At 42.2% G+C, this 12,974-nt stretch overlaps 1 protein-coding gene across 3 annotated transcripts in view; it reads left to right on the top strand.

Annotated features, from left to right (window-relative positions):
- The window catches only part of CTDSPL2 (CTD small phosphatase like 2), a 48,582-nt gene that overhangs the window by 771 nt on the left and 34,837 nt on the right, over window positions 1-12,974 (top strand). The window contains exon 1 of one of the 3 annotated variants that reach the window (XM_068958056.1): window positions 17-231. The exons of 1 other annotated variant lie outside the window; for it this stretch is intronic. The gene's annotated coding sequence lies outside the window, so the exon portion shown is untranslated. Of the gene's footprint in view, window positions 1-16; window positions 232-12,974 lie in introns of those variants that run through there. One more of the 3 variants, XM_068958055.1, reaches the window with a different exon arrangement.

A 12,974-nucleotide genomic window follows, 5' to 3' on the forward strand; every position in this document is an offset into this window, starting at 1 on the left:
CCGGGCTGCGCCTGCGCGGCGGCCCCTCTCCCCATCCGGGTCCCTCCGTGCGGTGTAGCAGGTCGGTAGGCGGGAAATGGCGACTGGCTGCTGAGCGGCTGCGGAGCGCCGAGCCCCGGCGGCGGTGTAAACACAGCGGCGCCCGCCCGGCCCGGCCCAGCCCGGCTCGGCTCGGCGCGGCCCGGCCGCCGGACACCGGGGCCCGCCTGCTCGGCACCCCGGCGCCCGCAGGTAAGCGAGGCGGCGGCGGCGGCGGCGGCTCGGCCAGCGCGGGGTCCCAGCCGGGGATCAGGTGGGAGAAGGCAGGGGCGGCCGGTTGCCGCGGCGCGGGCAGCCCCCTCCGGCCGGCCCGCCCTGCCCTGCCGCGCCGCTCCTGCCCGCCGAGTCGCTGCCCCTCCGCCACGGCGGAGGCCGCCCCGCCGCGGCCGGAGCGCGGGGAGAAGAGGAGGAGGAGGATTGGGGGGGGGGGGGGTTCAACCCTGGCGGGGCGGGCCCGCTGCCCCCGGGCGAGGCGGGCGGGCGGGCGGCGAGGCTGTCAGCGCCGCGCTGACACCCCCCGCCCCGCCCCGCCCTCCAGGCCCAGGCCTGCGGGGCGCCTCCGCAGCCGCGGCGCCCCCCGCGCCGTCCCGGCCGGTTGTTGTGGTGGTGGTGGGGCGGAGGGGGGGGGGGGGAGGCGGCGTAGCTGCGTGCGAGCCCGTGTCGCGGCCGCCCGCCGCGGGCCCCTCCGGCCGGGCCCCGGGGGTGGGGAAACGGGACGAGGCCAACTTTGTCCGCCGGCGCCTCAGGTGCAGGACCACCACCCTCCGGGGCTGCTTGTCGGCGTTTCCTGTCAGCGCTTGGGAAGGCTGCGCCCGGCAGCAGCTTGTTGCATGCCACGCTGGTTGTCCGCTCGCTTTCTGTTGAGGAGGAGCGCGGCGCAAGCCTGCGGCTGGGCTTTAACCATAGTTAGGAGCAGCTCGTGTTGTTTCTTCCTAAGCGTTTGGGTGAAGCTAGACCTGCCCAGAACGTTTTCTCCTCTGTGAAGACGGTCCCCAGCCTGTGTTTTCTTGTAGGGTTTTTTTTTTTTTTGGTAGTCCTCCAGTTGCTTGTGGTTCACTTTCAGAAGTAATTTTGAGATTGTGTTTGTTGAATATGCCTTCCTCGATGGAAGTTGTTCGCACTGTTACAATCCATGAAGAGGATCTCCAAGTATAGCTATTACTGCGTTGCCATGGGCAAGTCACAGCCGCTTTTGCCATTTCTCCATCAATAAAATGGGGATAATAATACCTCAGAGAGTTGTTACAAGAAGTAGTTAATGTTTGTAGAGGGCTTAAAAGACCTAAGTGTTATTAATTAAGCCTCGTGACACATTAAGGTAAGAGGTAGTGAACCAGGTTTACACATGGATGAACTGAGGCAGGAAGAGATTATGATTTAGCCAGAGTAACATATTGGATCTGTGACAATAACAAGAAACAAGTTGTAACTACTTCATGCTGTAGGCACAAGTGAACAGTTCTCTATAACAGATATACTTCCAAGATTATTTCCCCACCCTTGCTTCCCACCTCCCTCCATCCCATCTACTTTAGAAGGCTTCGCCTGTGCGGCTTCCAGTTGAATGGGTAGCTCCAAGGACACTTGTGGCTTGCCCACTTAAAAGTGCTTCAGCAGTTTTCATAACAAGATGTATGTTCTAGGATGCTAGCCAAATCCAGACTTAAATTCCATAAAACATCCTCCACTTTTTCCCTGAAAACACTGTGTGGAACTTAGTTGAGACTTGATCCTGTTCCAGTCAGTGGAGTACACACTGAAGCTGACATTCCTGTTTCATCCGAGAGAGTTGTTTCATTAAAGAAGAGAGTTTCTTGTCATTTCTGTCCCACAGATGTAATGGTGCAGTTGGGTCATTTTTCTAATTACGTAAGCACTCCAGAAATGTTGTAGCTGTACATGCATCTTTGTAATTTAAAGGTAACTTTCTGTCTTCATACTTCCATTCTGAGTGTTGATAACATCTTCCCACTGTGTTGATTCCCCAGCACGCTGACATGACACTATTGCAGGCTGAATAGCATTCTTAAGTACTTAAAAAATATACCAAATTCAAAAGGAAACTTAGTCTCCATCTAACAAAGTTTTCCCATACTGTATTGGCATTTATTTTTCTTTGATCGCTTCTCATGCTGCTAAGGCTGACACCAACAAAACTAGTATTTACCAAAGACTTTAAAGTTCTGTTTTTTCTAACAGTTCTCTGCGTAACTATTTCATTCCTGTGGAAGAAACTTTTTCACAAGTGTAAGTGTAGTAATAACAAATGTGTGGAACTACCCAAAATTATGAATCAAGAGTAAAAGTCACATCGAACCATTTTGGCAGCATCTTTCGGGGAGAGCAGAACGCATCCAGTAGAAATGAAATTTAGTGCAAAGTTAAAACTAAGGTGCATTTCTAGACATACATATATTCTGACAGAGGCTTGAGACTTCTTGCCCTTTAGAAGGGATGACTGGAAGTTCCAGCACATCTTCACAATGATTTCATATTAAAGTCAATGTAGTTGTAAATCTCTAAGGCTGCCTTTTCCAATTTATGGGTTTGCAGATTTTCCCAGATTTGGAAATCCCAGTTTATGGGCTTTCCCAGATTTTCAAAATGCTGTACGAGGTCTTCCCTATCCACGTGCTTTCGGCTTGGTCTCCCTAGGGAAACCAGTTCCTATGCATCACAGTTTCTAGACTTCGCTAATGTCAGTATAGGACCATCCCAGACTTAAATGCTACTGAGTTCCCCCTGCACACACATGCAGTCCCCCTTTGTGATTGCAACCCCATTCCATGATTCCTCAGGACAATTCCTCCCAAAGTGCCTGATTCATTACTGTGAATAGATAAGATAGGGTGGTTCTTACTCGTCCTAGCTCAGGAAGTAGAGGACTAAGTCTGAATGAAATTTGTTCATTTGCTAGTAGCGTACATTACCGCTAAAGTGTTAGCACCGATCTCTTGTTTTACGTGGAAGATTGTTTTTCATCTGTCGTATATGAAAAGTTCACTTGATGTGTATACATCCCAGTGAAGTCTTCTGAAAATGCAAATACACACCATATAAGTGCATAGTTGATTAAATCATAATTCATAATGAATTATGATTTTAGGGTAGAATATCTAAATTGAATCATGCTGCTATGATGCTGTAGAGAAACAGAAGGCTCTTTACAAGCTTGTTTAAGAGTAGCAATCTCATTCACATAGATTTTGACGGTGTCAGGCCTTGTATGGTACTTTAAACATGGGTTAATTTGCTGGAGGGTACTGTCAGTTGCTGTGTAGTGTATCACTTTGTATTGCTTGTGAGAAGAAACTTGCATACATTGGTTTACTTTCAAGTATCTCAATCTAACAGGTTGTTTACATGCTGAATTGCCTAAATGGCCATTATTTAGGGTTTTTTTTTTAAATAAATATTTTGCATTTGTAGACAAAGGTATTTCAATACCTGAAAAACTGAGTACAAAAATACGCATGTCTTAAGCAAGCGGTTTGAGAGGTTGGGTAGTAGATTCTCAGTTGGCAGTTTTCATTTTTTTTTTTAAATAGATTACTTTCCAGTAAGGTCAGTTTCGATGGTTACTTTGGGTAAGATGCTCTTAAATATGGCAAATAAGTTTGTTGTTGTTGATTAATCTAGTGTTCTAAGGGAAAATATTTTTTGTCAGGATGGTCTGGTATGCAGAAAAACGAACTGGTTGTCAGGAAGCCTGATCTGTATTCCCATCTCTGCCACACACTGTCAGATGTGTGATCTGACATACGACCTGTATTGCTTCAGTTTTTCTATCCAATAGGTTAGTATTTGTGATAATATTGAGTGCTGTGGACAAGCCGGTGGGAAGGAGATAGGCAGCTGCTGGTGAACAGTGTTAACTCAGCAGCTGCATTGATAGTATATCGCATTCCCCCCATTGATAGTATGGGGAAAGTTTTATGAGAGTCCAGCCCCAATCAGATTTGCCTGCATCTAGCTAAAAACAACTCTAAAGCCAACATTTAGGAAGCCACCTATCTGTTGTATTAGATAGGATGAGGATTCTCGGTCAGTTAGGTGATGTAGGTGGGAATAATCTCATTTTCACTGTCTCTCTCATATGCAACTTTACCAATAGCCTTAACTCCCATCTAAGTTCAGAGAGGGTTTTTTGTTGGGGAGGAATCAAGTCGAGTTTACACAGATTAGAGGGCATAAAACACTTTGTAGTTTTAAATTCATAATATTATATCATCGTAGCTTTAAATATAACATTATCCTGAAGATAGGTTTCACTAAAAGGAGCTGGTAACTTCCCGGTATTTGGAAAATACACTACACATACTTACTGGACACAGTGCTAAAACATATGTTCTGCTATCCGTTACCAACATACCAACTGTAAGCAGCAGAAGAACGTTACAAGATTCCAGAACATTTGGAATAGAATTCACCTCTAAGAAAGTTTTTGATGATACATATATATTCACACACATACACACACACAATGATAACATAGGAGGAATGCCATTATCAGCAGAGTGAAGGCTCAGAAGATGGCCCGGTAGGGCATGTTAGCATCCTTGAAGTCCCATGTGAAAGGAAGGAAACGTGGCCTTGTTTAGCCTAGGTTTAGGTATAGCTAATTTAAGTTGATAAATTAACAAGAACTCAGTTCAGTCAGAGCAGGTGTTCTAAGCAATTTAGCTTTAGCTGTACTGATTCAATCAAAACCATAACTCAGTTTACGTTAGGCTAAAGTATGGTTGCTTTGATTCCTCCTATATTTCAAGAGGTGTTAATTAGAGGAAGGCAGGTAACTCAATCTAAGGATTAGACTATACCACAAGGACTTTACTGGCACAGTTATACCAGCCTAGTTAGTGGCAGAACCTCTTGTCACAGGGGGGATCCTTTTGCCAGCACAAGTTGCATTTACACATACTAGGAGGCTTGTTACCTTAGCTATATTTGACTTGGGGAAAAAAGAAAAATAACGTTTTGCCCCTCCCTTTGTGTTTCTAACAGATAGTACTGCACTGGCAAAACTTCTAGTTTAGGCAGTCTAACATTATAGATTTCATTAGTCTAGAGAGAGCTTCAAGTATACTCAGCATCTGCTACTTAAGATGCAGGGCTGAAGCTGCTTGAGCAGAGTCTAATACAGATACATTTATTTCTTACCCCATGTGGTAGGATTCTGCCTCATCCATTGCAGTTTTCTTTAGGTTTGCTCTTCTGCAGTTTACCTCTCATAGCTGGTATTTTGAAAGTATTCACTATTTCAGGAAGGATTGGGCTGACTTGGGTTAACAGAACTAGCTCCTATATTCTCCTTTGTATTCTCTGCAATTTCCAATACCCTTTTAAGTATCCTTTCACACTAGATAGGGCACTACCTGAGTTGCTTCTCTTTTCTCCCCTTCCTGGGAACTTCTCTCACTTTACTTTCCTAGGGGAGCTCATTTAGGTAAAGCAGGCTTCCTTTTATATGAAATGATGGCTTTGGGCAGTGATGCCTGGTCACCTGATTCAGATCCATCACCTGGAGGGAGACAAATCCTTTAGGTAGGGCTGAGCTCATTTTCTTTTAAAAACATAGCTAACTGTGATATATTGCTTGTACTGCAGTTAGGGGTACTTTGTCTGCAGTATGTATATTTTAGAAATATTAAAAGAACTTCTGCTAGAAGATAAGAAATAAGTAAAGAGAATTAGTGAAGGCTGATTATGAATAGTAGTTACATGAGTGGCACTTATGTTTTTTCTGTCCTTTTTGAAGAAAAGCATAGTATTGCCTGAAACTTTAAGGTTGTTTTTCTGAAAACAGTATACAGGAAGCTAAAGAGATGATTTATAAATAGAAGAAATATACAGAATATGTAGAATAAAGGTACTCACAAGCTTTATGTATACTGGATTTAGATATATTATACTTGATTGAATTACCTAGCTCAGTTTATTTGACACCTTCTTAAACTCTTGTCAAGAGTGAGCAATTGTAGTTAAATGAATTTAAACATGATTGGAAGAGCTTGCTCATTTTGCTTATCAAGACAGAACTTATGACTATTAAAAGAAGTAAACAAGAAAGGTAGTGGAATCTTGATACTTTTAATTTATGTTCTTAAAAATATAGATTTGGAGGAAGCTTCTGAAGACCTGCATGTAGCCAGAGTGATATTCTGGAGCAGCTCTAAATACTGGATTGAGAGCTCCTGAATTTTGTATTGCTTAGGGACTAGAAAGCTTAGTAGCACTCTTAAGAAACAGTGTTTGAGAGCCCTGTTGGAGAAACAGGGTGTGTAGGTATGGTTTCAGGTGAAGCAGTATCACGCTTGGTTATGCTGTTGGAGTTCTTTGAAGATAATTCTTTTTTGATAGTGGATTGGTTTATTATGTATCTGGAAAATGTTTGATAATGTTCAACCCCCAAGATTAATAGTCAATACAGAAGCGTCCTGAATGAATGAACATAACAGGGTTCCACGCCATAAGAGAGTTTAAGATTAGAAAATAAACATCTGTCATCAGTGGTCCATGCTTTCAAAGTTAAAAAGTTATTGCATGAGGATTGCTCTTCGCTCTTTCTCCTCTTAATATATTTTCTGTTCCCCTTTTTTTTTTTATTTTAGGTGCAGAGAAGAGTGCATGACTGTTCATGTCCTCTTGCATATTATTATTGGCAATTTGAAAGGCTCTGTGTTTTCATTTCCAGACAGCTGATGCCTTGTCAGAATTAGTAGAGTAAAGGGCTTCTTTTCGTTTGATGGTTTTGTTTTATTTTTAAACTAAAGTAACTATGCTGATAAAACTACAGTGTTGTACCAGCTTATTCAGAGCGCTGTCAAGTTACGTCTGTATCATAAGTAATGTGGTGCAGTAGGAGCAGACTTACAGAATGGATCATTTGGTACTGGGCACTTGATGTCCGCGCTGGTTTCGTCGCCAGAGTTTTTAATTCAGTCTTGTCCTGTGTCTGTTAGTAGTTGAAGTATGTCTTCCAGTTTAGTTTCATCCAAAGGAATCCAGTCTCAGAGCATATCTGAGACTACTCTGTGGTGAGAACTGGAGCACAATAAATGGGGGATGATCAGAAGATTTGCTTCACGAGCTCAAACCAGATCCAGGCTCAAGAACAGATGTAGGTTCATCTTTAGACATGATTTTGCCTTATGAGAAGGCAGAAAGTGCCATGCCACTTTCAAAACTTTTGATAATCTCCCTGTGAAAGGAGTGAGAAGCACAGGGCGGCTAATAGAAGAAGGGACAAATCTGATGTGAAGAGGCTGTGAAAGGAAGAGGGTTAGAGTCTTCAGTCAACCACCAAAGAATAGAAGCAAATCAAGTAAAACCTATACAGAGTTTTCTGAATGTCTGAAAGGGATGCTTTTCAGCTTTAATTTGAATTCCATAATTTAGCTCTCTTCTTTTAAACTAATTTGGCTGGACTTTGTTTATCCTCTGTGTTCAAATAGAGGTTAAAAAGCTAGGTTCTGATTTATAATGTAAAAGACTGATAAGGATGTGGAGAGAGCGATTTTTATTTTTATCTTTCTCATTTTAAAGTGCAAGTTTTTAAACGTTTTTCTCTTGGCCCACTGTTGGCCCACCATCGTGTTCACGGACAAATATGTTAACCAGTTACAGGAGTGCTGTGCTTCACGCTCTTTTTCCCCAGCTCTGTTTCTGAGTTATTTTGTTGCCATGTTCTAAGTGTCACAAATGAGAATTCTTCTTATCAAGGTAGTTAAGAGAGCAAGCTAAAATAATCCACTTAGTCATCTGTTGTTTCTTGAGCAACAGAATAAGGTCTGTTTTCCCTTAGGTTTGTGTCCTTTAGTGCCCTCCAGCCCTCCCCTCTTCTGTAGTACCTCCAAACTCTCCGCCCGTGGTATTTCAAGGACCCCCACCTCCAGCCGCAGGATCTCCTGTTTGCTCTCCCTCCTGGCGTGCAGTAGTGTCTGCCGCAGTTTTGCTCGCTGGCCGAGCTAGAAGCAGAATGCATGGTTGCTCGCTCGCTCGCTGCCATGTCTCTGCAGATAAGGTGGCCGTTGTTTTCAGAGGTGGGCTAGGAAAGGTGGCAAGATGGAGAACGCGTGTGTGTGTGCGCGCGTGTGTGTGTGCTCGCAACCAGAATGGATATGGTGTACGGACTTGGGTGGTGGCTCTCACTCACTGGGGATGCTGAAAGTGTCTGTCTTAGCTACATAGCTTTTGATTTCTGGAACACTCGCAGGAACTTAATAGCTTTGAGACTCTTCTCCCTCTTTCAAATTTGGTTGATATCAGTCAGTGGGATCCACAGCTCCTAGGGGAGGGACAGACAGGCATGATGCGGACAGTGCAATTGTATAAGCCTTACTGTCTCTAGAAACCAGGCTTTTTTTAAAAAATCAACAACTGTATTTGAAAAAGCTTATACCGATGTTTATGCTAAGTGATTAATACTTACTCTGCAAAGAGTACAACGAGTGAATGAAACCCAGGGCATAAAATATTGTTGCTTTGAAAATTTGTGACCAAATGATCTTAGTAAAAATAACTTGCCGGGGGAGGAAAAAAGACAATTTCAAACCTGAGTTGGTTCAGTGCTCGTGTTAACAGCACAGCCTCACAGTTGATATTGGAGCAGCTGAGACTGGTTCCACAGCAGCCTGAGACAGTCTCTGAGCTGCTGCAGCCCCGCTGACTGGTTACACCAGTAAAGGAAATGGACCAGGACTTGTTTTCTGGTCCTGAGAGTGGAGGGCGTGACGCAGGTTGCATGCAGACAGATCAGGGTGACCTCCTCCGTCCTGTCTGCTGGGAACAGCCCTTGCCCATGACCTCCCTTGAGGTGTTCCTGAGCCCTGCTGGGGAGAAGGCTAGGCCATTAATGTCACCCCTAACTGAGCCAGAGAGCGTGCTGACAATTAAACAGTTGGGTTAAGTTACACAGTTCAGCGCAGGTGATGAAGATACAGTGCTTTAACCTCATGCCGTGGGATTACTGGTTTACTGCTACAGAGATACCCATCCTTTCCCCTGCCACAGTTTGTGTGTCTCTATCCCACCCTCTGTTCATATGCTTCCTGCTGAAACAGTTCAGTTCACTGAGCTGGCCTAAAAACGTGGCTAAGTGGAGGGGTAGCTGGGTGCCCAAGCTGCTTCGGGGAGGATGCAGGAGTACGACAGCAATTAGACTGGCTTAGGCTGCCCCGGAGCCACAGCCCCAGTCAGAGCCACAGTCTGCCTCCTGAGGGTGAGCAGTGGGAGAGATGGGGGCCAGCTGCCAGCAAAAACTAACGCCTTCCCGCTCCAGGCCGAGTAGGTGGGGGGAATGAACGGCCAGGGTGAATAGCTCCTTAAAGTGGTTTTAACACTGGAGAAAACATATCACTGAACTACAGCCTGTCCTTTTTGTTTTTCCTTTGGTCATAACGCACAGTGAAAAAGTATTTACTGAAGTGGGAGGGATGTAGAGGAGGGAGGTGTGGAAATTAGGAGAGAAAGTGTGCCTTCTGTTTACATTAAAACACTTTCAAATATCAAGAGCAATCTTCTGTGATTTTGCTGCATTGTTTCTTCAGTTCATTTGGTGACAAATGTTGTGCGCCCTGTCACCTTCATAGAAAGCACAAAGATGACAACTTTCTTCCAAGCATTTCTTTGGTATTTAAGTTAATTTACAAAGATTAACAAAACCCAACATTTTAAGCAGTTTGGCACCCTTTCACCTTCATTTGCTCGATTCTTGGTTTCTGCTTGATGATGATGTCACATTTTTCACTTGAAAGTTCTTGTAAGACTTCAAAGAACCTTTGCCTTTCCCTTTCCTGACATATTTTCCAAAGAAAGCAAATTGCTCAAACACCACCATCACCACCTTTCCTGCATTTTTATACATGGTATACTGTAGTGAGCATATCGCTCTTTAGTATCCCTTGCAGGTTCTTTTTACCTTAACTCTAACTAAAATTATATGATGTGAATGGGTGTGAAGCGATGTATTGTGTGCGAGTATGTTTAGAATAAACAGTAAACTTTTTGAATGAATTTCACATATTTAAAAGGTTATTTGTATTGTGGACAGAAGGATGGAAGGTGGCAATTATTCAGTCCCCTTAGTGTCTAAAAGATTCTCCCAAATTACAGTGTAATGTAAATGCTTCATAATGTGATAAATCAACCACAGTCAAGACTAGCATTGCCTTGGAACATGGCGTGGACATTTCCACTCTGTTAGATTCCGGATGGAGGGGTCGGATTTACTCCTCATACTGGGGAATGATTTAGAAAAAAAAAAACAAAAAAACCCCAAGAACCACATAAGCTTACATGTGATAGCAGGACATCTTTGTTTTTCTAGATTTCTCTGTTTTAAAATATACAGGCACAGACTTATGGGATGGCAATAGAGATTAATGGACTTTAGCCACCTGTACTCAATACACCTGTACAATACAGCCTTGTCTTAGAATTTACTGGAGCAGCACATAGCGCTATGCCCTGTGATACAGCTGCGCAACCTCCCCTTTCTCTCAAATTGAGTTGGGTCTTGAACTCAAAAAATCTCACTGGTTGCCAGTCGTGCTAAAATGTTAAGCTTATTTTGTGTGTTTATTCTTGAGAAGGTAAGCCTATGCCATACAGAATCCATATTAGTAATGTTACTAGTTCTCTATCTCCTACCTTTGGAGGAACATAAATGCTTCTCAAACATAAACTTCTGAAGAAAGACGCTAGAAATATAGTTTCTTCTCATTCAACAAAGCAGTTCGCTGTATGTTTGTAGAGCCATAGCTGCTACTTTACAGTGATCAAGCTATTACTTCATTAGATCTCACTCATATTAAAGTGGCGGAGATAGAGTAGACAAAACTGGAAGCAATTAGATTGTGAAATAAATAAGTGAAATTCAGGGTAGAATTAAAGAAGAATGGAGACATTACAGAGTGTGCAAAGACCAGTTTTGGCTTACAAAAAATCTTTTTTTTGCAGCTGATGAAGCTAATTTTTAGTAATTTGTATTTTTGCAGTATTGTTCAGACACCTCACATAACTTTCCTCTGAATAGCCAATGATTTTTAACTTGTGGATTTTCACACAGGAGCAAATAGGAAGAAAACATTTAACAAAACAAAATAAAATGTGTCAAATAGCATTGTTGCAATGAGATCAGACAGGTATGTTACCTGAAACTGATCTCAGTTAATTTTTTGGAACTGAATTAGATTCAAGTTCATGAAGTCTCAATATTTTACTTTTAAAGTTATATGTGTTAACATAAGATCGCTCACAAATTAGTGAAGCTACTGAAACTGTAGCTCTTGTTTTCATATCATTTTTTAACTTAGCTACAAGCGCATGTTGACATGCACAAATTAGAAAATTAATCTCACAGTAATCTCTCAGAAATTTATAAGGATGAGGTTTTCCATTGAGAAACAGACCAAAATGGGTTATGAAAAAGTTAGATTTAAATCAGCGTGCATATGTAATGATAAATGTTTAGTTTTAAATTTACATGGACAATAACTGATAGAAAAAAAAGGAATATGCTGGCATTTTTTCCAATTTTAACAACAGTGCAATAATTTTTTTTTCTTTACTAGAAAAACCAAGTGCAAAATGAGTGTAATAATAGCCTCTTACTAGGTAGAGAGCATGATTTATATTATTTTGAAAGGTTATGAAGTTGCATAGTTGCACACAAAAAAATGCTTTCCAGTGAAACAAGGATCATATTCTCATTTAAAGAGTTTTTAATCGCACAATAAAAATAGTTTGTTATTGTTAAGGCCAAGGGAACAGCCAAAAATCTTATCTACCTTTTAAAAGGTAGATAGCACACCTGACAAAGCCCTATGCAGTATGTGGCTGTGTTTCTGATTCCACAGAAAGATTAAGGTCAAGTAGAGCAAGATTCGTTTTTCTGGTGAATTTAAGCAAAATGCAGCTCCCTTCTCCATGTGGACACCACAAAAACTATTAGCTTTTCATAACAAACACCAAAGTTACTCCATGGCTTTTGTAGCCCAACACAAAGTTACTTAGGCTTATTAATCTTCTAGCGCTGTCTTTTAAAATTTGAAACATATCTGTAATATAGATAAGATGAACAGTAAAAGAAGTATTTTTCTGAGGTCAGAGTTTATCCCAACATCCTTGAAGGTCTGTTCAGGAAGTGTTCAGCAACCTGTCTATACCAGGGGTTGTAACAAGAGGGAGATGACTTCCAAAAATAGGCCCTCTGTGTGCCCCGCAGCATGGATTAAATGTCTGGAGAGCCTAATGTGTCTAAAGACAGCTGGTCCATTCCAGCATCCCGGCAGGAAAAGTGCAGGTTGTAGTGGAATCTGTAATCCGCTCATTTAAAAGTCAAGCACTGCAAACATTTATTTCAAAACATTTTGGCTATTGGTGAGCTCCACAATGTCTGAAGATGACTAATGTCAAATTCTTATCTTGGCAACATAAGAGATTGTAAATAGTATCGTTTTTTCTTTCTGCTGTAACAGATTTTTGGGGTCTGTTTTGAGATTAGCTGTTCTACAACTAATCCAAATCTCAAATTTTTTTTGTTGGTTAGTAGTCTGACCCAAATGACAACGGCTGAATCAATTACAAGTGTGTACCCTCAGTCATCAAGAGAAAAATATCTTGGCCAGGAGGGAATAAACTTTCAGTTCCAAATGCATATTGTATAATCAAAACAAAGCCTTGCTAGCAAAGCAATAAGGTAACAGAAAATCTATTTCATGTTAAAGCCAATTATAAAAGGCTTTCTCCATTCTTTGTCAAAATCTTTTTAAGGAAATGTTTCTTGCAAGGGAGATACTTAAACACTGAAAGAGTAGAACTACAGGACGTGAACCTAAGACTGACACACTGAGGACTCACGGTTAAAACAAGGAGAGTAAACCTAGGGCTTTTCTAGTGTAATTTTGTTCAGAATGAAATGGCCGAGCAGCCTG

This window comes from Struthio camelus, chromosome 12 (genome assembly GCF_040807025.1).
Source record: "Struthio camelus isolate bStrCam1 chromosome 12, bStrCam1.hap1, whole genome shotgun sequence".
Taxonomy (NCBI): domain Eukaryota; kingdom Metazoa; phylum Chordata; class Aves; order Struthioniformes; family Struthionidae; genus Struthio; species Struthio camelus.